The sequence below is a fragment of the Rana temporaria genome, chromosome 12 (genome assembly GCF_905171775.1).
Source record: "Rana temporaria chromosome 12, aRanTem1.1, whole genome shotgun sequence".
NCBI lineage: Eukaryota > Metazoa > Chordata > Amphibia > Anura > Ranidae > Rana > Rana temporaria.
This window is the reverse complement of record NC_053500.1, coordinates 115,857,444-115,881,781: the sequence shown is the minus strand read 5'-3', so window position 1 is coordinate 115,881,781 and position 24,338 is coordinate 115,857,444. Positions and strand designations below refer to the sequence as shown.

Here is a 24,338-nt window from a genome sequence, read left to right as displayed (position 1 = left end):
ACTGTGAGATTGCAGTGCATTGCTGTATGATGATTGGCCAAAGCATGCGCCTGACCTGCATGCTTTGGCTAATCACATCATAATTGAACAAAGGCGGGGTGCCTTTGGCCAATCATGGCTCAGGGGGACTAAGTGGCGGCCACTCATGCAGGGCACATTGGATTCTAATGTTTTTTGTTTTAAGCACATGATTGGAGCCTGAGGCTCTAATTGGCTTCAGAAAGGGTGGGCTCCTCCTTCTTGGCCTTTTGGCTAAGATCAAGTGTAGTATCTGTTCTTATCAGTTGCCAGAGGAGGCACTGAAGCTCCTCCCAAAGTGTAGGGAGGGTGGAGGCAAATCCAATGGTGTCATTGCACCCGGAAGGACAGTTTCAGTAGGGATTCATGCCTGTTGTGCCCTGACAGGCGTTGGGGGCCAGCCATGGTCGAGTCTGAGCCATCCAGAAGGGTGCTCCTGCATTGGGTCTAGCTGAAGGGCCGGGTTTCTTCGGCCTTCTGGCTGGTGTCGGTGTGGGGGATGTCCCTGTTGGCAATCTGGTGGAGGAGCTGGGTGGTGCCATGCAAATCACTGGATTGATGGGGGCCTGGAAGGGCTAGTACCAGTGGAGACCGTTTTGCGTCCAGCGGTTCTCCCTGAGAAAACCTTGAAGGGCTCACTTCCTGGCAGGGGTGGAGGGCTGCACTGATCCGGTCAGGGGGTTAGATAGGAACTAGAAAGCCTATAGTGTAAGTATGTGCCCCTGGAGTTCAGCTGAAAAATGGCTTGGGCAGAAAGTGCCCAGAATCACCACTGTTTTTTTTATTTTTATAAATAAACAAATAAAGACAGAGGGCCAGATTCTCAAAAGAATTACGCCGGTGTATCTACAGATACACCGGCGTAATTCAAAAATCCCGCCGGCGTATCATTGTTTTGTATTCTCAAAACAAGATACGCCAGAGTTAGGCTAGGATCCTAAATGCAATACTACGCTGACCGCTAGGTGGCTTTTACGTCGATTTCAGCGGTGCATATGCAAATGAGCCGATACCCGAACGTTTTTGCACCACTTCGCTGTAGTTTACGTCGTCTCCGTAAGCGTAAGGTTACCCCTGCTATATGAGGGGTAACCTTACGTCGGTCCGCCGTATGCCATGTTAAGTATGGCTGTCGGGACAGCGTCGGGGTTTTTCCGTCGTTTACGTAACTCATCGCGAATAGGGCTGTGTGTTAATTACGTTCACGTCGAAACCAATGTATTTGCGGTGTACTACGGAGCATGAGCACTGGGCCGGCGCATGCGCAGTTCGTTCGGCACGGGGGCGCGCTTAATTTAAATACAAGCTGCCCCCTTTGAATTACGCGGGGATACGCCGGGCCATTTACACCATGCCGCCGCAAATTACGGAGCAAGTGCTTTGAGAATACGGCACTTGCTCCACTAAGTTGCGGCGGCGTAGTGTAAATAGCTTACGCTACGCTACGCCGGAATCTACGTGAATCTGGCCCAGAGAATTTTGAAAAAAAAAAAAAAACAGTTTTCATAGTTGAAAATTTTGCAGACAGGTAATATTTCTCCTTCACTGATGGGCCCTTATAGGCTGCACTAATGAGTTAGGACTGGTAGGTGACACTGATGAGGACGCACTGATGGACACTGATTGGTAGCACTGGTGAGAATGCACTGATGATGGCACCGGACACTGATCACAGAGAGCGCCACCCACGCCCCGCAGCTGGGTCCGATCACGGAACGCAGTCTTATGGCGCTGTAGCCGTCATTCGGCTGTAGCGCGGTCGGAAAGTGATTTAAATAATTCCTGCACTACTTTAGTCCAACTTTCATGCGACTTGAGGGCCACAGACTTCAAGTTAAACCCTCAAAAGTTGCACCTACGTGATATACATGCGACTTTGTAGAGCACAAACCATTACATTGGTCAAAGCCAAAGTCGCACTCATTCACATCGGCATTAATTGCATCAGAATCGCACTGTAAAGTTGCGATGGAAATCGCAGGATTTTGAAGTCGCACAAGTGTAAATGGACTCTAAATGCCGCCTTGTACTTTTTTATCCTTAGGGCACACATGTAATATTTCTGTGCAAATCTTGGTCAAAGCAAGGTGGCATCCCCTCCATTTCCTCACCTACTGCTCATAAGGCCTTCACACGGGTGTACTACAGTGTACACATGTGTGAGGGCTCTGTTTGCTCACACGGGGGATGCACAGGTGTTCCATGTCTCCTCATTCATATGAATTGGGATGCAGCGGCTGTATGGACACGACCACTGCTCCCAATATGACAGCCATGTGGATGCAGGTCCCTGAACGCAGAAAGTGTGCGTTCAGGGTGTCACAAAGATGCTGCATCCTATGAATGGCACTGCATGGATATGCAGTATGGTTAAAGTGGAACTACAGACATTTTATTTATATTTTTATTTTGGATAGAGAAAAGGAGGGTTATAACACTTGTCAGTTTCGTCATCTATGTCTTACTGGAGAGCTTTCCCTTCACTTCCTGTCCCATAGCCAAAACAGGAAGTGGGAGGGAATCACTCCAAAGTGAGGGAATACTTTGTTGTCACCAAGAAAGATCACCAGAATTGCTGCCCCTCGTTGGAAGATTTCCTGTCTATTACTGTTCTGGGGATAACCCAAAATGTTGAATTTTCTCTTGCTTTCACTTTTGATGACAACAGACATACCTATTGTGCCCAATGGCAACCTGAAGTAGATATCTCTTGTACCCACTGCCATCCAGTGAGAGACATACCCATTGTGCCCAATGGCAACCTGAATTAGATATACCCATTGTGCCCACTGCCATCCAGTGAGAGACATACCCATTGTGCCCACTGCCAACCTGCAACAGACATACCCCTTGAGCCCAATGCCAACCTTAATCAGACATACCCCTTGTGCCCACTGCCAACCTGCAGCAGACATACCCCTTGTGCCCATTGTCAAGTTTGATCAGACATATCTCATGTGCCTATTGCCAACCTGAATTAGACACCCACCTTGTGACCAATTCCAGCCTGCAGCAGACATACCCCTTGTGCCCATTGCCAACCTCAGACAGACATACTCCATGTGCCCATTGCCAGCCTGGGGCAGACATACGCCTTGTGCCCATTGCCAACCTGGATTAGATATAGCCCATTGCCAATTATGAGACATACCTCTTGCGCCCAATGCCAACCCAGATTAGACATACCCCATGTGCTCACTGTCAAATTGGATTAGACATATCTCATGTGCTTATTGCCAACCTGAATTAGACGGCTTGTGACCACTGCCAACCTGGATGAGGCAAATACCATGAGCTCATTGCAAACCTAAATTTGATGTACCCTTTGTGCCCATTGGCAGACATACCCCTTGTGCCTACTGCCACCCTAGATTAGACACACCCCTTGTGCCCACTGTCACCCTAGATTAGACATACCCCTGGTGCTCATTGGCAGCCTGGGGAAGACATGCGCCTTGGCAGCCTGGGGCAGACATACCCCCTGTGCCCATTTGCAGCCTGGAGCAGACATACCCCTTGTGCCCATTGGCAGACATACCCCTTGTACTTATTGGTAGCCTGGGGCAGACATACCCCTTGTGCCCATTGGCAGCCTGGGGAAGACATACCCATTGGCACAAGGGGTATGTCTGCCAATTGGCAGACATACCCCTTGTGCCCATTGGCAGCCTGGGGCAGACATACCCCTTGTGCCAATTGGCAGCCTGGGGCAGACATACCCCTTGTGCCCATGGCAGCCTGGGGCAGACATACCCCTTGTGCCCATTGGCAGCCTGGGGCAGACATACCCCTTGTGCCCATGAATTGGGAGGTGTGTTTCCAAGCACATGCCACCTCTATGCAGCACCAGTCTACCCAGCAGCCCTCAGTTCTTCTCCCAGTATACCTGGGGGCTGCATGCTCTGAAATGCATGATAGAGATTAGTATGAAGCCAGCAGGAAAAAGCAGCTCAAATATCCAGCAGGACCCCCCCTGAGTCCCCCCTCCTCCTCCTCCCCCTTGTCTCACACACTGCACCCCCCTCCAGTACCCCCCTTTCCCTCAGCTCAGCCAATCACAGAGCACATCTCATCCATGCAAATAGCAGCACAATGGAGCAAAGCAATAACCACGCCGCAACCAGCCTTGAAACGACCACCACTTGTTTGACAAGCCGCCGTCCAATCAGCTACGAGCCTCGGTGCGGCCTGCCAGACTGACGACCAATGAGCGCGGAGGGGAGGCGTTCCGCCGTCAGGTTAGGGTGTCCTTGCAGGGTGTCTTGTGCTAAACTTCACCAAATAATAGCTGTTTGTATTTTGGCTGCAGCAGTGGCCATTTTAGGTAAGTTCTCCTCTTAACTTTTAATTTGCGGCGTCTCCGCTAGTTTGTAGGCCGCGGTGGAGCCGTGTCAGCCCTCCGTCCCCTTCCTGGGCATCTCTTATGAATGAAACTGAGATTTTTTCCCCCTTTGCTTATTGTGTGTGCTTCCCTGAGAGGGAAGGGGGGTGCCTGTAAACGTGTCCACCTCGGGAAGGGGTGCCGGTCCTTATCTTCTATCCGGGCTATATGTTATTTAACCCCTCCTCCTCCGTCTCCCTTCCTCTACTTCCCTCGCAGGCTTTTGTATTTGGGGTTTCCAGGATTCGGCCCACCCACCCCCCCCTTCATGCCCCTTATGGTTCTGCCCACTGCACTGAAGCGTATGGTGTGGGCAGTACCAAGTGGGGGTGGAGTAGGGGGGGCGAGTGCTGAAAGGGCATGAAAATGCTCAAATAGGAATGGCTTCATAGAGGAAGGCATGCAGCTGCGTGAAGGTGTTGCAGTCAGGGGATTGAGCTGTGTATGAGGGGGGGAGGGGGGTGCAGAATGCAAATGATTAGAAACACACGTGTGCCAGGCTGCATGTGTACTGCAGATTGTTGTGTGCCACAGACTGTTGTCATCTGCACATAGATACCTGTTCAGGCCTACAGATCCTGCCTCACCTAGAAACACCAGCGGCTGCAAGCCTGCGGCTAGATTCGCGCTGTGTGCACTGCGTCTAGCGTGCGTTGATGCGCGCTTGTAGGTTACGTTTTCCCCCCCCATGCGCAGAAGAAGCCAAAATACTTTTCCTTTCCCATAAATTGCCTTGTACCTCAGCCGCTGGCGTGCGTTGTAAAAGATAAATCGCACAAGCTTGTGACTGGCTTCACGCTGTGCGCACTGCGTCTAGCATGCGCTGACGCGCACTTGCATGCTGCATTCCCCCCCCCCTTGCCCAGAAGAAGCCAAAATGCCTTTCCGTTAAAGTGCGTTGTACCACTGGCGTGCGTTGTGAAAGAGAAATGGTGCAAGCCTGTGGCTGGGTTCGCACTGTGCGCCACATCTAGCTTGCGTTGACGTGCGCTTGCATGGTGCATTTCTTTCCCCCCGCGCAGAAGAAGCCAAAATTCCTTTCCCTTAAAGTGTGTTGTAGCCTAGCTGCCGGAGTGCGTTGTAAGTAGGGTTGCCACCTCATCCCTTTAAAAAGGAACACATCTGAATTACACAGGTTCTGAGGCTAATTTAATGCAGATAAGGCACCAAGTGAGTTTAATTACCACCTTAATTAGCCACAGAACCTGTGTAATTCAGATGTGTTCCTTTTTAAAGGGATGAGGTGGCAACCCTAGTTGTAAGAGATAAATGGCGCAAGCCTGTGGTTGGGTTCGCCCTGTGTGCGCCGCATCTAGTGTGCGTAATGCACGCTTGCATACTGAGCCCCCCCCCTGTGCAGAACAAGCCAAAATACCTTTCCCTTGCATTGTACCGCTGCAGCCACTGGTGTGCGTTGAAAAAGATAAATGTTGCAAGCCTGCGACTGTTAACGCTGCCTCTAGCGTGCGTTGATGCGCGCTTGTAGGTTGCATTTTTTTTTTTACCCCATGTGCAGAAGAAGTCAAAATACTTTTCCTTTCCCATAAATTGTGTTGTACCTCAGCCGCTGGCGTGCGTTGTAAAAGATAAATGGCGCAAGCTTGTGACTGGGTTCACGCTGTGCGCACTGCATCTATGATGCGTTGACGTGCACTTGCATGCTGCACCCCCCCCCCCCCCAGAAAAAGCCAAAATGCCTTTCCGTTAAAGTGCGTTGGACCACTTGCATGCGTTGTAAAAGTTAAATGGTGCTAGCTTGTGGCTGGGTTCACACTGTGCGCCGCGTCTAGCTTACGTTGACGTGCGCTTGCATGCTGCATTTTTCCCCCTGCGCAGAAGAAGCCAAAATTCCGTTGCTTTATAGTGCGTTGTAAGAGATAAATGGCGCAAGCCTGTGGTTGGGTTCGCACTGTGTGCGCGCCGCATCTAGTGTGCGTAGATGCGCGCTTGCATGCTGAGTCCCCCCCTGTGCAGAACAAGCCAAAATACCTTTCCCTTGCATTGTACTGCTGCAGCCACTGGTATGCGTTGAAAAAGATAACTGTTGCAAGCCTGCGACTGTGTTAATGCTGTGTGGGCTGCCTCTAGCGTGCGTTGATGCGCGCTTGTAGGTTGCGTTTTTTTCTCATGCGCAGAAGAAGCTAAAATACTCTTCCTTTCCCGTAAATTGTGTTCTACCTCAGCCGCTGCGTTGTAAAAGATAAATGGCACAAAATTGTGACTGGGTTCACGCTGTGCGCACTGCGTCTAGCATGTGCTGACGCGCTCTTGCATGCTGCATTCCCCCCCCCCCCCCTGCACGGTAGACGCTGAAATGCCTTTCCATTAAAGTGCGTTGTACCACTGGCCTGCGTTGTGAAAGAGAAATGGTGCAAACCTGTGGCTGGGTTCGCACTGTGCGCCACGTCTAGCTTGCGTTGACGTGCACTTGCATGCTGCACCCCCCCCCCCCCCCCAGAAAAAGCCAAAATGCCTTTCCGTTAAAGTGCGTTGGACCACTTGCATGCGTTGTAAAAGTTAAATGGTGCTAGCTTGTGGCTGGGTTCACACTGTGCGCCGCGTCTAGCTTACGTTGACGTGCGCTTGCATGCTGCATTTTTCCCCCTGCGCAGAAGAAGCCAAAATTCCGTTGCTTTATAGTGCGTTGTAAGAGATAAATGGCGCAAGCCTGTGGTTGGGTTCGCACTGTGTGCGCGCCGCATCTAGTGTGCGTAGATGCGCGCTTGCATGCTGAGTCCCCCCCTGTGCAGAACAAGCCAAAATACCTTTCCCTTGCATTGTACTGCTGCAGCCACTGGTATGCGTTGAAAAAGATCACTGTTGCAAGCCTGCGACTGTGTTAATGCTGTGTGGGCTGCCTCTAGCGTGCGTTGATGCGCGCTTGTAGGTTGCGTTTTTTTCTCATGCGCAGAAGAAGCTAAAATACTCTTCCTTTCCCGTAAATTGTGTTCTACCTCAGCCGCTGCGTTGTAAAAGATAAATGGCACAAAATTGTGACTGGGTTCACGCTGTGCGCACTGCGTCTAGCATGTGCTGACGCGCTCTTGCATGCTGCATTCCCCCCCCCCCCCTGCACGGTAGACGCTGAAATGCCTTTCCATTAAAGTGCGTTGTACCACTGGCCTGCGTTGTGAAAGAGAAATGGTGCAAACCTGTGGCTGGGTTCGCACTGTGCGCCACGTCTAGCTTGCGTTGACGTGCGCTTGCATGGTGCATTTCTTTCCCCCTGCGCAGAAGAAGCCAAAATTCCTTTCCCTTAAAGTGTGTTGTACCCTAGCTGCCGGAGTGCGTTATAAGAGATAAATGGCGCAAGCCTATGGTTGGGTTCACCCTCTGTGCGCCGCATCTAGTGTGTAGATGCGCGCTTGCATGCTGAGTCCCCCCCTGTGCAGAACAAGCCAAAATACCTTTCCCTTGCATTGTACCGCTGCAGCCACTGGTGTGCGTTGAAAAAGATAACTGTTGCAAGCCTGCGACTGTGTTAACGCTGTGTGGGCTGCCTGAAGCATGCGTTGATGCGCACTTACAGGTTGCGTTTTTTCCCCCATGCGCAGAAGAAGCCAAAATACTCTTCCTTTCCCGTAAATTGTGTTGTACCTCAACCGCTGGCGTGCGTTGTAAAAGATAAATGTCGCAAGATTGTGACTGGGTTCACGCTGTGCGCACTGCGTCTAGCATGTGCTGACGCGCTCTTGCATGCTGCATTTTTTTTCTTCTGCACGGTAGACGCTGAAATGGCTTTCCATTAAAGTGCGTTGTACCACTGGCGTGCGTTGTAAAAGATAAATGGTGCAAGCCTGTGGCTGGGTTCACACTGTGTGCCACGTCTAGCTTGCGTTGACGTGGGCTTGCATGCTGCATTTTTTCCAACGTGCGCTAGCGGTACAACGCATTTTTCCCCTGCGCAGAAGAGGCCAGAATTATTTTCCTTTCCCTTAAAGTGCGTTGTACCCTAGCTGCCAAAGTACGTTTTAAGAGATAAATGGCGCAAGCCAGTGGTTGTGTTCACGCTGTGTGCGCCGCATCTAGTGTACAGTGATGCACGCTTTCATGCTGCACCCTGCCCCACCGCGCAGAACAAGCCAAAATACCTCTCCTTTCCCTTTCCACGTGTATTGAGCTGCTGGCGTCCGTTGAAATAGATAACTGTTGCAACCTCTGACTTAACGCTGTGTGCGCTGCCTCTAGCGTGTGTTGATGTGCGCTTGCATGTTGCGTTGTTTTTTCCCCCTGTGCAAAAGAAGCCTACAGCTTTTCCTTAAAGTGCGTTGTACCACAGCCGCTGGTGTGCGTTGTAAAAGATGAATGGCGCAAACTTGTGGCTGTGTACACGTCTAGCTTGCGTTGATGTGTGCTTTATTTTTTTCCCCCTGCGCAGAGGAAGCCAAAGTTCCTTTCCCTTAAAGTGCATTGTACTAGGGTACAACGCGCTTTAGGGGAAAGAAAAAGGAAGTTTGGCTTCTTCTGCGCAACGCTGCCGGAGTGCGTTGTAAGAGATAAATGGCACAAGTCTGTGGTTGGGTTCACTCTGTTTACGTTGATGCACGCTTCCATGCTGTGTCGTCGATCGCCCCCCCCCCCCCCCCCGTCCCCCCCGCGCAGGACAAGCCAAAATACCTTTCCTTCCCCTAACGTACATTGAGCTGCTGGCGTGCGTTGAAAAAGATAAATGTTGCAAGCCCGTGACTGGGTTCACACTGTGCGCTGCCTCTAGCGTGCGTTGACGCGCGCTTGCATGTTGCTTTTTTTTTCCCCTGCGCAAAAGAAGCCAGAAATACTTTTACTTTCCCTTTAAAGTGCGTTGGACTGCAGCTGCTGGTGTGTGTTGTAAAAGATAAATGGTGCAAGCCTGTGGCTGGATTCACACGGTGTGCGCTGCATCTAGTGTGCATTGACGTGCGCTTGCATGCTGCATTTTTTCCCCTGCGCAGAAGAAGCCAGGATAATTTTCCTTTCCTTTAAAGTGCGTTGTACCGCAGCCACTGGTATGCGATGTAAAAGATGAGTGGCGCAAGCCTGTGGCTGGGTTCATGCTGCGTCTAGCGTGCGTTGACATGAGCTTGCATGTGTTTTTTTTTGTCTTCCCTGCGCAGAAGAAGCCCAAATATGTTTTCCTTTCCCTTTAAAGTGGATGTAAACTCTTGCATATTCCCAGTGAAGTGAACAGCCTCAGATGATGCACAGGGATGAAACAAATCTCCCTACATAAGTTTTACATGTATATCTGCTGTCTTCAGCTTTTATATATTCTTTAGAAAGTGCACATCATGTTAAAAATGTTTCTTTCTGTTTCAGCAGTGGGAGAGCAGTCTGGGCATACACTGTGTGTGAGCTGATTCCATCTCTCAGCTTGTCTGAAGTTATCATGCTGATAACAGAGGAACGGAGCAGCAGAAAGACACCATACTTAGAGCTGTGGAGAGAGATAAGTAAACACTATAGGAATGAGGCTTACATCCACTTGTAAAAGATAAATGGCGCAAGCCTGTAGCTGGGTTCACGCGTCCAGCGTGCGTTTACATGCGCTTGCATGCTGCGTGTTTTTTTTTCCCCCCTGCGCAGAAGCCAAAATACTTTACTTTTACCTTTTTAAATTGCGTTGGTCTGAAGCCGCTGGCGCACGTTGTAGAAGATACATGGCGCAAGCCTGTGGTTGGGTTCAAGCTGTGCGCGCCACATCTAGCATGCGTTGATGTGCGCTTGCGTTCTTTATACCTTTCCATTTAAAGTGCGTTGTAAAAGATAAATGGTGCGAGTCTGTGGTTGGGTTCACGCTGTGTCTATCATGCGTTAATGTGCACTTGCATGCTGTGTGTTTTTTTTTTCCTGCGCAGAAGAAGCCGCAATACTTTTCCTTTCCTATGAATAACATTGTACCGCAGCCACTGGCATGCGTTTATAAAAGATAAATGGCGCAAGCCTATGAATGGGTTTCATGCTATTTGCGCTGCATCTAGTGTGCGTTGATGTGCGCTTGCATGTTGCGTGATTTCCCTCTGCAGAAAAAGTCAAAATACCTTTCCTTTTCTCACCCTTAATGAGTGTTGCACCGCAGATGCTGCAGTGCGTTGTAAAAGATAAATGGTGCAAGCCTGTGGCTGGGTTCACGTTGTGTGCACTGCCTCTAGCGTGCGTTGACGTACGTTTGTTTTCCCTGCGCAGAAGAAGTCAAAATAAGTTTCCTTTCCCTTAAATTGCGTTGTACCGCAGCCGCCAGTGTGCATTGTAAAAGATAAATGGCACTAGCCTTTGGCTGGATTCACGCTGTGTGCTTTGCATCTACTGTGCGTTGATGTGCGCTTACATTGCATTTTTTTTTTTTTTACATGCGCATAAGAAACCAAAATACTTTTCATTTCCCTATTTAAAGTGCATTGTACCGCAGCCACTGGCGAGCATTGTAAAAGTTAAATGGTGCATCGCACTGTTTAGTGTGTGTGGTGTGTTTTTTTTTTTTTTTTTTTAATAAACTTTATTGCAATGTTGCAAAAGTGACATTCGTACTTATTCAACGAGGGTTGCGATGTGGTTGTAGTAATTCGCAGCACTGCGCTAAAAAAAAGTATTGCATGCAATGAACTAACGCATCACACTGTTTACTTTTTTTTTCAACTTTATTGAAGCATTGCTATCGTCTTTATTCAACAGCATAGGTTGCGATATGGTGTAGTGGGTTTCAGCACTGCGTTTGAATACAAAGTACTGCATGCTCTACAGTTATTGTGTATAATCAATGACCTGCCGCATCACACGGGTTACTTGTTTTTCAACTTTATTGCAACGATGCAAAAAAAATTGCATTTAACATCATGGGTTGCGATGTGGTGTAGTGCATCACAGCACTGCGTTGGAAAAAAAATAGTGCACGCCCTACAATTATTAGTCTTAGTAGTATTGTATATCATTTTTGTTATATCCCTGTTTTTTGAGCTGAACTCCTAGAACCCGAGACAGGTTGCTTTGTCTGTCTGTTTTTGTGAGGAGGCGCAGTGTAATGCAGCAGTAAACGCTCAGACGGCTTCCCCGTGCTTCACTGTGGCGGCTGCATCGATCGAGTGATCCCTTTTATAGGGAGACTCGATCGATGACGTCAGTCCTACAGCCACACCCCCCCTACAGTTGTAAACACACACTAGGTGAACCCTAACTCCTACAGCACCCCCTGTGGTTAACTCCCAAACTGCAACTTTCATTTTCACAATAAACAATGCAATTTAAATGCATTTTTTGCTGTGAAAATGACAATGGTCCCAAAAATGTGTCAAAATTGTCCGCCATAATGTCGCAGTCACGAAAAAAAAATCGATGATCGCCGCTATTAGAAGTAAAAAAATAAAACTATCCCCTATTTTGTAAACGCTATAAATTTTGCGCAAACCAATCGATAAACGCTTATTGCGATTTTTTTTTTTATTTTTTACCAAAAATAGGTAGAAGAATATGTATCGGCCTAAACTGAGGAAATTTTTTTTTATATATATGTTTATGGGGGATATTTATTATAGCAAAAAGTAAAAAATATTGAATTTTTTTCAAAATTGTCGCTCTATTTTTGTTTATAGCGCAAAAAATAAAAACCGCAGAGGTGATCAAATACCACCAAAAGAAAGCTCTATTTGTGGGGGAAAAAAGGACGCCAATTTTGTTTGGGAGCCACGTCGCACGACCGCGCAATTGTCAAAGCGACGCAGTGCTGAATTGTAAAAACCCCTTGGATCATTTAGCAGCATATTGGTCCGGTCCTTAAGTGGTTAAAGTCCAAACACAGTCAACTATCCGGCAGGAGGGCAACCCGACTGGGAGCACTCGCATGATGTTGCAGAGAACTGGGTAGGTAGCAGCAGGTCTCGGATGCTCTGACAACGTCTGTCTCGAGGGATAGAATGTGGTCTGGCTGGTCTGCATCCAAATTAGGAGGCTTCCATGAAGAATAGCATGTCCCTTCCATTTCCCTCATCATTACTAACCTCTCCCTACCACTACTACTGCCCCTGTCAGACTAGTGACCTGCCCCTACACTGCCCACACATGAAAAGCCTGGGATCCACAGTCTTAAATAGGCTCTGCCTGACCCAAGATGGCTGTCAGTCTCAAGGGCAGAAGCCTCCAATCTTCTTCCCCAGGAAACCATAGAGGAACCATGCTCCTCTTGACTTCCCCTCCAACTACAATGCCGCTGAGGTTCAGCACCACCTGCAGTGCAGTGAATAGACTGCACCTGCCTACACATTGGGACTGCGATGGGCGAGGGTGCGTATAGTTTGATCGGGGGCTCCAAGGGAGAGATTTACTGAGACTGGTGCACTCGGAATCTGATGCAGATGTCTCATGGTAGCCAATCGGCTTCTAACTTCATCTTGTTTAATTTAAGCTTTGACAATAAATCCTGGAGGCTGATTGGTTTCTATGCTGAACGGCACCAGATTTTGCACGCTCCAGTTTTAGTAAATCTCCCAAACAATGTTGGTTCAACAGAAAAATTAATGGTGAATTTATTAACACCGGGTAACAACCCTAACCCTTTAAAGCAGATCTTCACCCTAAACTGAGTGTCCTATTGTCTTTCCTCCTTTCTGATGCTTTGCCAGGCTCTACATGCAGCTGTTTTCAGTTGTTCTTTGTGGGTCTTTTTGTTTTGCCTTCAGCTAGTGAAATTCTTAATTGGGTTGAGATCAGTTGATTGACTCGGCCATTGCAGAATATTCCACTTCTTTTCCTTCAAAATATATCTCTAAACGCTGCAGAATTCATCCAGCTGCTTCTGTCACATCATCAATGACCCAGTGCCACTGGAAGCCATGCGTGCCCATGCCATCACACTGCAAGTTCCACCATGTGACCACAGATGATGTTGTGTGCTTTGAATCATGAGCTGTTCCAAGTCTTCGCCACACTTTTTTTTTTCTCCTCTTCCCGTCATTCTGGTACAGATAATTCTTAGTTTCATCCGTCCAAAGAATGCTTTTCCAGAACGGGTCTGGCTATTTTAGATGTTTTTTTGGCAAAGTCTAATCTGGCTTTTCTATTCTTCAGGCTTATGAATGGTTTGCACTTTTTGTGGTGAACCCTCTATATTTGCTCTTGTGAAGTCTTGATTGTAGACTTTGACAATGATATGCTCACCTCCTGGAGAGTGTCCTTCACTTGTCTGAATGTTGTGAATGGGTTTTTCTTTACTATAGAGAGGATCCTGTGATCACCCACCACTGTTGTCTTCCGGTGATGTCCAGGCCTTTTTATATTGCTGAGCTCCCCAGTGCGTTCTTCTTCTTTCCTCAGAATGTAGCAAACATGTTGATTTGGCCACGCCTAATGTTGCTGCTATCTCTCTGATGGATTGGTTTTGTTTTTGAAGCCTTATAATGGCCTGTTTCACTTGCATGGACAGCTCCTTTTGAACGCATGATATAGGTTCACAACAATAGATTCCAAATGCAAATACCACACTTAGAATCGACCCTTTACCTGCTTAATTGATGAAGAAATAACGGAGTAGCCCACACCTGGCTATGAAATGACTTTTGATTCAATTGACCAATTACTTTTGGTCCCTTGAAAAAGGGGGGATGTCTATTCCTAAGAGCTGTAATTCCTAAACCCTTCCTCCGATTTGGATGTACATACCCTCAAATTAAGGTATTTTTTATGAAATTTTTTTGTGAAGTAAAAAAACGACATTTTTGAAACTTCATTTTCAAAAACGACGTTGCCTACACGCCATCGTTTTTTCAAAATGCTCGGGTTATGTTCAGCACTCTTTTCCATTGAAGCTCGCTTCATAACTTGCTTCTGAGCATGCGCGGGTTTAAAAATTGTTGTTTTAAACGTCGTTTTAGCTACACACGGTGATTCTTTGTGACACAAAAAACTAAATTTTGAAAAACGACACAAAAAATTGAAGCATGCTTGAATTTTTCTATTTTTTTTGTCGTTTTTCAGAAGACCTAAAACAACGTTTTCCCTACACACGGTCATTTAAAATTACGTTTTTAAAAATGTCGTTTTTTTACATCACATAAAGCGACCGTGTGTACGGGGCATAAGAGTATGCACTTTCAGCCCATATCCATTATATGACTATAGCTTGAATATGTTTTGGTAAATACCTGGAAAAAATCTAAAATTGTGCCTGTGTCCAAATATATATGTGTATATATAATATTGTATCATTTTTGTTTACCAAAAAATAAAAAAAACCCAGTGGTGATTAACCACCTCATGCTATAGCCAGATGACTACAGCGTGGGCCTTAATTGCCAGGAGGGCATCGATGTGCACGATTCTGGCCCCTTACCACGTGATTAGCTGTCAGCCAATGACAGCTGATCATGTGATGTAAACAAAAGATCGGTAATCATTATTTTATTTTTTTCACACTGGCAGCGTGAGGGGGGAATAAAGCCGATCGTCTGCTTCTGTCCGAGGGACATTGGTCCCTCACACGGAGAGCCACCGCTGCCTTTTCTGTGCCCACCAGTGGCACTTATCAATGTTTATCAGTGCAGCCTCATCATCGCACATCAATGAAGGAGAACAATTGAGAAACTTTATTGTTTAAATACCACCGAAAAAAATTCACACAAAGTTTTCTTATAAAAATTTAATTTAGGGTACAGTGTTGCATGACCGCACAATTGTCGCTCAAAGTGTGACTGCGCTGAATATTGGCCTAGGCCGGAAGTGGGTTTAGGTGCCCATTAGGCAAGTGGTTAAATACTATCAAAAGAAATCTCTATTTGTGTAAGAAAATGATAACAATTTTATATGGGTACAGTGTTGCATGACCACGCAATTGTCATTCAAAGTGCGACAGCACTGAAAATTGCCCAGGGCAGGAAAGGGGTAAAATTGCCCAGTAGGCAAGTGGTTAATGAACTTTAATGCAAAAAAACTCAATATATAACACCATTTTTTGGTAAATTATAAAAGATGTTGCACTGAATAAATGGATACCTAACATGTCACTCTTTTTAAATTTGCGCACACTTGTGAAATGGCGCCAAACTACAGTAATTAAAAATTTTCCATAGGCAGCGCTTTAAAGATTTGTACATGTTACCAGTTTACAGTTGGAGGGGGTCTGGTGCAAGAATTGCTATCGCTATAACGTTCGCACCGTTGCCTCACTATTATCATTATTTTTACCACTTTTATTCCTATCACAAGAAATGTAAACCTCCGTGATAGAAATAAGGCATGACAGGTCCTCTTTATGGAAAGACCCCAGATATTATTTTTTTTCTTTTTTACACTGGAAAGCAGAAGATAAAAAATACAATTAATTGATCTCTGCTTTCCAAGGGGAAAAAAAAATGGCGGTGTTTACATCTGCCAGAGCCAGAATTGACGTCATGTCGCTTCTGGCCTCGTCAGGATCATAGATATGTCCTTATTTCTTCTGAGAAATCCTCACTTCCTGTTCTTCTGTCTGTAACTCCACACAGTAATGCAAGGCTTTCTCCCTGGTGTGGAGTGTCGTGCTCGCCCCCTCCCTTGTACTACAGGAGAGTCAGAACGCTCTCTACGTTGCAGATAAAGGAGCTGTGTGTTAGTAGGCATCCTGACTCTCCTGTAGTCCAAGGGAGGGGGCGAGCACAACACTCCACACCAGGGAGAAAGCCTTGCATTACTGTGTGGAGTTACAGACAGAAGAACAGGAAGTGAGGATTTCTCAGAAGAAATAAGGACATTTAAAAGCAAAATGGAAGGATGAGGTAAGTGAAGGAGGACTGCACTAAGCTATTTAGGGAATTTTTTTTAGGCCCCTTTCACACTGGAGCATTTTTAGAGCGAAGCCTCATCTGCAATCCCAATGTGCTGGTAAAGCACCACTAAGACCCTAACGTTTTAGGGTGTTTTTGCAGTGACTTGGTGTGAAAGGGCAAGGCGTTTTTACAGCGCTTTTAAATTCATTTTTAGGCTCCATTCACACCTAGGCAGACAAATTCGCTGCGTTTTGTCGCCGCAAATCGCGGTACAAATAGCGGCGTTTTGTACCGCGATTTGCGGCGACAAAACGCCGGTATTGTCCGCCTAGATGTGCCCCAGATTGACCCCCTCTATGGAGATGGTTCCCATCTCCTAGCCGAACGCCGAAAGCCGCCTGAAAAAAAGGTCCGGGACCTTTTTTCAGGCGGCAGGCGTCCGGCATTCAGCGTGGAGATGTGAGCCATCTCCATAGAGGGACATGTGTTTTCATCCCTCTGGCGGCAGCGGCGTAGCTCTACAGGCGTAAAAATGGCTAGATGTGAATGGGGGCTAATGGAGAGGGGCATTTTTGGAGCGTTTTTTTTTCAGCGCTCAAAAGCTGCTCCAAAGATGCTGCTTGCAGGACTCAGTGTGAAAGGGTCCATTGAGATGCATGGAGAGAGTTTTAAGAACGCTATTTTTAACGCTAAAACGCTGTAAAAACGCTTCAGTGTGAAAGGGGTCTTGCAACCCCTTTAAGGTAAATGCTATGTGTTCACTGAAAATCAACTCTACTTTTCCTTTAATAAGTTTCTAGCACTTTGCATACACGGGTAATGTCTGTGTTTCCCCACCACTTGCTTCTGTTGTGATTAGATTGTTTAGCTATGCAACAGAAGGTATAGCCAGCCCTTGTGTCAATGCCAATCGCTTTCACTTTTGTGCATATTGCAGTCATTCAAAAAACCACCTTACTTTTTATTTGTTATTATGAGGTTTTGGCCAGGTACTGTTCACTTTTAGTTATGATTCTTTTGGCACGTGCCTAAAGGGGGATAATTAGGAGTAGGAATAGACCGATATCGTTTTTTCGGTGCCGATATGATACCGATATTTCGACCACCTCTCAGGCCAATAGCCGATGATATATGCTGATATTCTGTACATTAAATTTTTTTATTTTTACACATTCTTCTCACTGTTATCACTGTTATTGCTGTGACAAGGAACGTAAACATCCCTTGTGACAGGTACTTTTTATGGAGGGTTCGGGGGTCTGGGTTACTAGAGCCATAGATTAGAACGAAGCATCGGGTTTGTTTGGGTCTTCGGCCAGCCAGCAGATGTGCCGGCTGGTTGCTCGGGCCTCCCGGTGGGACTGAAGAGCCCGAGCGAGCAGCGGGAGGGGGGGGGGGGGAATGTCCTCTCCCGCTGCTTGTAAGAACAGCTGAGCGTCTGCTGAGCCACATCGGTTGTCATTACAACGAAGCCGACCATCCGCTCTAAAGAACGGTAAAACCCATTGAAGCAATGTCGGTCTAGTTTGTTACTGATTTTTCGGAAAATGCTGATTTTGGTCTTACCGATAATCAAAACTGTGTCTCAAGGGGGGGAAGGGATGCTCAAAGGAAGAGTGGTCCAAAATTCCAGTAGAGAGGTGTAAAAAAACTCATTGATGGTTACAGGAAGCGATTTGATTTCAGTTATCTTTTCCAAGGGGGGTGCTACCAAATATTAAATTGAGTGCCAATAATTTTGTCCGGTCCATTTTTGGAGTTTTGCGTGGAATGTGCCAGATTTGACTTTTTGTTTCACCATTTGTTTGTCATGCCAATACGAAAAAAAGAAATAAACATGCGAATGCCTAAACTTTTGTAATTGCAACAATTTTCTGGGCAAGGTGGTGCATTATCTGACAGGAATGCCAGGATGCCAATATTTTTGGCCTTGGCTGTATGTGTAATGTGTGCTGATATTTACTACAGATCTGTTTCTCATCTCTGCAGGGATGAGAAACTGACGAATCTCTCCCTTGGTACAGAGCTTTGTATTGTTAAGCAACACAGGGCTCTGGGCTGTGATTGCACACAGCCGATCAGTAGGTCCTGGCCGTGAATCATTGGCCGGGATCTGCTGACAGGCTCCCGCTGTGTACAATCTAATACAAAGTAGGCAGCAGTGTACAGGTACACTAAATTGCCAAAAGTATTGGGACGCCTGCCCTTTACATGCACATGAACTTTAAAGGGCAGGCGTCCCGGTCTTGGTCTGAGGGGTTCAATATGTATAGGGCTTAGGGTACCCCAAGACCCAGAAAACTCCAAAAAAGACGGGCAAAGTGGACTATTACGGTACAGAGTAAATGGATACGTTTTCAAACCAAAATACTGTATTTATCGGGGTATTATGCGCTCCGGCGTATAGCGCGCACCCCTAAAGTGGACCCGCATTCCTATGGAAAAAAGTTTTTTTTGTACTTCGTTTTGGTGTCTTGCGTGGCGTCCATCGACGGCCTCATCGTGTCCGGCGTCCTTCTGCGGCGTCCTCCCCGCTCGTTTCCCGCAGTTTGAATACTGCGCCGGCATATACCGAGCGCAGTACACTCGTGTATAGTCGGGCAGGCTCGGCTACTCTCGCGCTCATGTCCTGTACGTCCAGGACGTGAGCGCGAGAGGAGCCGAGACTGCCCGACTATACACGAGTGTACTGCGCTCGGTATATGCCGGCGCAGTATTCAAAATTGGACGCGGGAAAGCGGGTATTGGCGTATATCGCGCACCCACAATTTTGCCCTGATTTTCAGGACAAAAAAGTGCACGGTATACGCCGATAAATACGGTATGTAAAAAATTTAGTAAATTTATTAACATAGTATCAAAAGTATAAACAGCATCAAACTTCAGACAAACAATACAAATATCGTGACAACCGTACGTGTCACCGAAAATACGTCCCATAGGGGAAACCCGGTGAGAGTAGAGGTCACAATATACAAGGTCTCTACAAGTTTCGCCACATACGTCACTTCGCCAGGAGAGGTTCTAAAAAGTGATAAAACAAACAACAAATGAGCTGGTTGAATCATAATTGAGAAGTTTGTGTAGGTCAATCTACCAACAGGATGATGGTATCTTTTTATTACATTTATACTGTACTTGTTACTTAACCACTTCTCTACTTTGGGTGTTTTTCAGATTTGGTGTTTACAAGACTAAAACATTTTTTTTTGCTAGAAAATTACTTAAAACCCACAAACATTATATATTTATTTTTTTCTAACACCCTAGAGAATAAAATGGCGATCATTGCAATACTTTTTGTCACACCATATTTGCGCAGCGGTCCTAAAAAAAATCACTTTTTGAATTAAAAAATAAGACAGCAATAAATTTGGCCCAATTTTTTTATATATTGTGAAAGATAATGTTACGCCGAGTAAAATGGTTCCCAACATGTCACGCTTACAAATTGCGCCCGCTCGTGGCATGGCGTCAAACTTTTACCCTAAAAAAAAATCTCGATAGGCGACGTTTAAAAAATTCTACAGGTTGCATTTTTTGAGTTACAGAGGAGGTCTAGGGCTAGAATTATTGCTCTCGCTCGAACGATCGCGGCGATACCTCACTTGTGTCGTTTGAACACCGTTTTCATATGCGGGCGCTACTCGCGTATGCGTTCGCTTCTGCGCATGAGCTCGTCGGGACGGGGCGCTTTAAAATTATTATTATTTTTTTTTCTTATTTTTTACACTGGAAGAAAAAAATTAAATAAAATGATCACTTTTATTCCTATTACAAGGAATGTAAACATCCATTGTAATAGAAACAAGCATGACAGGTCCTCTTAAATATGAGATCTGGGGTCAAAAAGACCTCAGATCTCATATTTAGACTAAAATGCAAAAAAAATAAAAATAAATTTGAAACTGTCATTTTTTCGAATGACAAAAAAAAAGTTTCTTTAAGAGACTGGGCGGGACTGACGTTTTGACGTCACTTCTGCCCAGCAGAGCTATGGGGACGGGCGAAGGAGATTTTTCCTTCAGTCTCGTCTAGAGGTCGACCGATATATCGGCCGGCCGATATATCGGGCCGATATTCAGTCATTTTGGAGAAATCGGCATCGGCCGATTATTATCCAAATGTGGCCGATATTTAGCAGATCTGCATCAGCAGAGTGTGGAGAAGGAAGGAGGAACATGGGGTTCCCCCTCCCTTCTCCACACTGTCTGCAGAGCAGTGCCGTGTGTGTGCACTGTGAAGGAGAATGGAGCTGTCGGACTGATGTCGGGGTGGGCGGGACCCGGGGTGGGCGGGACTCAGCTGTCCAACACCAGCCAATGGGATGAGATCATTGGCTGGATAGCTGCTGGGTCCCGCCCACCCCGGGTCCCGCCCACCTCCAACATCACGATGAATCTGAGCTCCTCTCTCTCTCTGCTCTCACAGTTTCACAGCACATAATGTAGCTGAATGTGTGAAACTCTCTCTTCATACAGTTTCACAACTGCTGCAGAGAGAAAGAGGAGCTCAGATTCGTTGCGATGTTGAAGGTGGGCGGGACTCAGCAGCTATCCAGCCAATGATCTCATCCCATTGGCTGGTGGACAGCTGAGCCCCACCCAACCCGGGTCCCGCCCACCTTCAACATCGCAATGAATCTGAGCTCCTCTTTCTGCTCTCTGCAGCACCATGTGAAACTGTATAGAGAGTTTCACACATTATCCGCTACATTATGTGCTGTGAAACCTGCCAGTGCCATCTGCTAATGCCAACCAGCCAGTGCCACCTGCCAATGCCATCCAGTGCCACCTGCCAATGCCATGCCAACTAGTGCCACCTGCCAATGCCATCCAGTGCCATCTGTTAATGCCATCCAGTGCCACCTGCCAGTGGCAACGCCATCCAGTGCCACCTGCCAGTGGCAACGCCATCCAGTGCCACCTGCTAATGCCATCTAGTGCCATCCAGTGCCACCTGCCAATGCCATCCAGTGCCACCTGCCAATGCCACCCAGTGCCATCTGCTAGTGCCAACTAGTGCCACCTGCCAATTAGTGCCACCTGCCAGTGCCATCTGCCAGTGCTAACTATTGCCAATTAGTGCCACCTGCCAGTAGCATCCAGTGCCACCTGCCAATGCCATCCAGTGCCACCTGCCAATGCCATGCCAACTAGTGCCACCTGCCAATGCCATCCAGTGCCATCTGTTAATGCCATCCAGTGCCACCTGTCAATGCCATCCAGTGCCACCTGCCAGTGGCAACGCCATCCAGTGCCACCTGCCAGTGGCAACGCCATCCAGTGCCACCTGCCAGTGGCAACGCCATCCAGTGCCACCTGCTAATGCCATCTAGTGCCATCCAGTGCCACCTGCCAATGCCATCCAGTGCCACCTGCCAATGCCAATGCCATCCAGTGCCACCTGCCAATGCCATCCAGTGCCACCTGCCAAGGCCATCCAGTGCCACCTGCTAATGCCATCTAGTGCCATCCAGTGCCACCTGCCAATGCCATCCAGTGCAACCTGCCAATGCCACCCAGTGCCATCTGCTAGTGCCAACTAGTGCCACCTGCCAAGGCCATCCAGTGCCACCTGCCAATTAGTGCCACCTGCCAGTGCCATCTGCCAGTGCTAACTATTGCCAATTAGTGCCACCTGCCAGTAGCATCCAGTGCCACCTGCCAATGCCATCCAGTGCCACCTGCCAATGCCATGCCAACTAGTGCCACCTGCCAATCAGTGCCATCTGCTTTTGCCAATTGGGTCCATCCAGTGCAATCTGCCAGTGCCAATTAGCGTGCCAACTAGTGCCACCTGCCAAGGCCATCCAGTGGCACCTGCCAATTAGTGCCACCTGCCAAAAAATAAAAATCGGCCTAAAATATCGGCCGCAAAAATCGGCATCATATATCGGCCATCGGCCGCCCCAAATTCTAAATATCGGCATCGGTATCGGCCAGAGAAAAACCCATATCGGTCGACCTCTAGTCTCGTCCCCAGTCACCAGACGAACGGTCCCGATCGCCTCCGTCGCTACCGACGGCTACGGTAAGCGGCGGAAGGCGCGGGAGAGGGGCGGGAGGGGGGGACCCCTCTCCCGCCGCCGATAACGGCGATCTTGCGGCGAATCCGCCGCGGAGACCGCCGTTATCGTTAACAGAACCACTGACACTAAAGATTGATACCTCGGTTGTGGCAGCAGCTGCTGCCGTTACCGAGATATCAATCTTTAAAGTTAGGCCGTATAAAGACGTACGGCGGTTTAGAAGTGGTTAAGAGGCCAACAATTGATTCGGGTTCAATATTGAGTTGGCCCACCTTTTGCAGCTTCAACTCTTCTGGGAAGGCTGTCCACAAGGTTTAGGAGTGTGTCTATGGGAATGTCTGACCATTCTTCCAGAAGCGCATTTGTGAGGTCAGGTATTGATGGTGGACGAGAAGGTCTGGCTTGCAGTCTCCACTTTAATTTATCACAAAGGTGTTCTATCAGGTTGAGGTCAGGACTCTGTGTAGGCCAGTCACGTTCCTCCACCCCAAACTCGCTCATCCAGGTCTTTCTGGACCTTGCTTTGTGCACTGGTGTGCAGTCATATTGGAACAGGAAGGGGGTCATCCCCAAACTCTTCCCACAAAGTTGGGAGCATGAAATTGTCCAAAATGTCTTGGAATTCTTGCGCCTTAAGAGTTCCCTTCACTGGAACTAAGGGGCCAAGCCCAACCCCTGAAGAACAACCCCACACCATATTACCCCCCCCCCCCTCCACCAAATGATTTAGACCAGTGCACAAAGCAAGGTCCATAAAGATATAGATGAGCGAGTTTGGGGTGGAGGGACTTGGCTGGTCCACACAGTCCTGACCTCAACCCGATAGAACACCTTTGGGATGAATTAGAATGGACACTGAGCCGGGCCTTCTTGTTCAACATCAGTGCCTGACCTCACAAATGCACTTCTGGAAGAATGGTCAAACATTCCTATAGACACACTCCTAAACCTTGTGGACAGCCTTCCCAGAAGAGTTGAAGGTGTTATAGCTGCAAAGGGTGGGCCAACTCAATATTGAACCCTACGGACTAAGACTGGGATGCCATTAAAGTTTATGTGCGTGTAAAGGCAGGCGTCCCAATACTTTTGGTAATCTAGTGTATGCCGCTTTACCTACAGCCGCCGCTCACCCGCAGTACATAGGTGGATATTTACTTGTTTTTAAATTTTTTTGTGTTCTACTTCCTGGTTTCCAGGCGCAGGCAAATGATGTCATGCATCCCAGGTGTCTTTGCGGGGGAGGGTTTTTCTCTGCTAAGCACATGCCTGAGCAAGGGGCATTCTAGAAAGTATAGCTTCATTAAAGGAACACTAAAGGTTCCTTTTTTATTAGATCAATTGATTACAAGAGCATTTAAATATCACTTACCTCGTTTTTCCTTTTGACCTCAAATACAGTAATCCAGGTTTGAAAATGCCATTTCCTGTCTCTCCTTCTTGCTTCCCACCAGCATCTGAGCCGTTTTGCATGGTGGAAAGCAGAATGTGCTCACCCCCTCCCTATGACTACAGCCCTGCGTGAAGATGCTCTCTTATCCCTCACAGGCATGGAGGCTAAGCCTAATGGGAACTGTAGTTCCCATTAGGCCGTGATGTAGCAAGAATGAATGCGCACCGCAAACCAGGAAGTCAGTGAGAATAACGATTCAGGAGTGACTGAGGTGAATAAAACAGCTTGATTTCAACACGTATCAAACTACTGTATTTTCCGGCGTATAAGACGACTTTCTGGATGCAAAAAAATGCATCCAAAGTTGGGGGTCGTCTTATACGCCGGGTACGGTCTCTGCCATCACTCACTTTTTTGTGAATAGGCAGTGCGGTGCGGTGACAGTCTCCAGCTGCTGCGAGCGTCAGTGATTTAAAAGACGCTCCTTCTTCTCAGCGTGTTCTGTGATAGGTGGAACACAAATCTTCCCAGCAGCGCCTCTGTTCTGTGTTCCTCCTATCACAGATGCCTTCTCATCCTCGGACGAGATGAGAAGACGACCGTGATAGGCGGAACACAGAACAGAGGCGCTGCTGGGAAATGTTGTGTTCCGCCTAACACAGGACAGTCTGAGGAGAAGGTGCGTCTTTTAAATCATTGACGCGCGCAGCACGGAGACTGTCACCGCACCGCCTGAAAAAAAAGTGAGTGATGGCACTGGGGGGCAAGCTCAGGCACAGAGAGAGGGGGCAAGCTCAGGCACAGAGAGAGGGG

At 47.5% G+C, this 24,338-nt stretch overlaps 1 protein-coding gene and 1 pseudogene across 1 annotated transcript in view; both read left to right on the top strand.

The window, feature by feature from the left end:
- Positions 1 to 232: 232 nt before the first annotated feature.
- On the top strand, positions 233 to 344 carry LOC120919651 (annotated as a pseudogene).
- A 3,916-nt stretch (positions 345 to 4,260) lies between these two features.
- Positions 4,261 to 24,338, top strand: part of CHD6 (chromodomain helicase DNA binding protein 6) — a 169,067-nt gene continuing 148,989 nt past the window's right edge. Inside the window, exon 1 of the mRNA XM_040330292.1 lies at positions 4,261 to 4,342. The gene's annotated coding sequence lies outside the window, so the exon portion shown is untranslated. The remainder of the gene's footprint in view (positions 4,343 to 24,338) is intronic.